At 38.7% G+C, this 2,372-nt stretch overlaps 1 long non-coding RNA gene across 1 annotated transcript; it reads left to right on the plus strand.

The window, feature by feature from the left end:
* The first annotated feature begins 212 nt into the window (after nt 1-212).
* LOC130465827 (uncharacterized) lies at nt 213-738 on the plus strand. Its single transcript, XR_008925839.1, has 3 exons — nt 213-357; nt 439-531; nt 657-738. It is a non-coding gene; the product is annotated as an uncharacterized lncRNA (long non-coding RNA).
* The last annotated feature ends 1,634 nt before the right edge of the window (nt 739-2,372 follow it).

The raw sequence follows: 2,372 nt of genomic DNA on the forward strand, positions 1-2,372 counted from the left end.
TTATGTTATAACTAGGACACTGGACATAGATATTTTATTAATTTTAAAATTTATAATTCCCCCAACATTCAAACTTGAATTGTGTCTATCCCACTGATGTGATGTAACATGTGATGTAACTTGAATTTTTTTTTGTCTTTGAAGGAACATATTGTGATACCTGATGGGCTGGTAGTTGACAAGGCAATTGTGAGGCGTGCTGGTAAATCATGGAAGAATCATAGGTATATATTGAAGAAGCGGTACTTTGATCTAGTGAATAAAACTCTAGATCAAAATTATGATAGTATTCCTGATGGAGTATCTAGTAGCAGTTGGAATGATTTGGTCGATTATTGGTTTTCACTAAAGGGCACGGTATGTAACCCCAACAAATCCTGATTTGAGTAAGCTACTTTTTTATCTTCGATTAATGATAACATTGATTTATGAACTTAGAAATTATCTCAACTTGGAAAAGATGCTCGAGCAGTACGAGGTCATATTCACAACAGTGGTCCTACAAGCTTTGCTAATCGAAGAGAAGATCTTGTATGATTTTTTACATTATTTGATTTGTTGCATTTCAGTTGCTATAGGTGCTAATCATATATGCTCTAATCAACCTCGATCTACTCCATAAGTTTGTTGAATTTTTTTTTCTCCTAATATTGCAGAAAGAGAAGAAGGGAGACTATAGCGAATTGACGTTTTACAAATCAGTTTATGCAAAAGAAGATGGAAGCTTTAAAGAGGGCACAATATCTCGTCAATTTATGGTATCCATTGCGTTGAGTTCATTCAATAATTCATATTTTTGTCATCTAAACCTTACGCATTTTTTATTATGTACCAGGAGGATGCAAACAATAAAGTCCAAGAAAACCTTGCGAATTCCTCTACTTCCAAGTCTAAGGTCGTAATTGAGAATGAGGTCTTTAATGAGCTTATGTACGGAGGTGAAGTGCCTAAACGTCCTCTAAATTATGGCTTTGGAGTGAAGCAAAGTGACATCTTTGGAGTGGAAGGTTTGTTGAGGAAAGAAGGGTCTAGCTATCTTGACAATAGTGATATTGAAATGGAGAACTTAAAAGTTGAATTATCAGTTGTAAAGAAGCAAAATGAAGACGTTGCACAACACAATCAAGTGCTGGACAACAAGTTTGATGAAACAACAAAGACATTTAAGATGATTGCTTCGTACTTTGGACAAATTTTGAAGGAAGTACGTAAAGGAAATGTGTCATCGGACCTTTTAGATGGTGCAGAATCAGCAATACTGATGGTCAGTTCTATTCCTTATACCTTTTCTTTTTTATTTAGCTTCATCTGTTTTTTTATCAATCTCTCACCGTACTGTCGTACTGTAGTACCGCCGCGCGCCGCTTCTTTTCGACCTCCGTTGAACGTCGATCGACTCTAAGGTTGGTATCCTCACTTTGTTCTGCATCTTTATCCTTCAACTAATAACCCTTGATACCCAAGATTATGAATATTATAATAATCAACTTGCAATGTCTAAGTATGTAATTCTTGGTATAAACTCTTTGATACTTAAAAAGGGTGCTAATGAAGGTTCGAATTTGTTCTTAACTTTTAAAATTAATAGGTTTTTTGTGGGTTTTGAATTAAATGGATAATTTAGGGCTTAATTTGTTAGGTTATGATACATATGACAATTCATAAATCATGCGGAAAAACCATAAAGCCAGGAAAGCATATTATTTACACATAATCATTTAGCATAGTTTAGATGCATACTCTTTGTTGCGTGCCTTCCCTAGCTGCGCCCGAACCGAACAAGAACAAGTCTTTAGGACTCCAAGTGTCGTCCCTCCGTAGATAGTCCACAGCACCTCCGGATCCGCCTTAAGCTTGATCAACTAGGATCGCCCTTAAGGTACTTAGAATTTTCGGCACATATAGGCAATTGTATGACTGAATTTTTTGCTCTCAAAAATCACTTTGAATACTTGAAATATCTATACAAAATAATGACCCTAGGCCTTTATTTATAGAGGTATGGAAAGGGAATCGTAATCCTATTAGGATACGAATTAATTAAACTATAATTCTAATAGAGTTCTTATTTTAATTAATTCATCCTTTTAGGTTTAGGAATTTAATCATTAGTTGAAACCTGATAGCTTTAGGATTCGTACAGCACACCAACACACACGCACGCACAGCAGCCCACGAGGGGCGCCATGCGCGCGCGCGCAGCCCGCGAGCTCGCAGCCCATTGCTGCGAGGCCCACACGCTGCCGCAGCCTTGGCGCGCGCTGGGCCTGCCTTGCGGTGGGCCTGGCGCAGCCTTGGCTGGTACGTTGTGGCGCGCTGGCTTGCTGGGCGATGGCCCGGCTTCGTGCTGGGCCTTCGTCTGGCAGGCCTCG

This window comes from Spinacia oleracea, chromosome 1 (genome assembly GCF_020520425.1).
Source record: "Spinacia oleracea cultivar Varoflay chromosome 1, BTI_SOV_V1, whole genome shotgun sequence".
NCBI classification, from domain to species: Eukaryota; Viridiplantae; Streptophyta; class Magnoliopsida; order Caryophyllales; family Amaranthaceae; genus Spinacia; species Spinacia oleracea.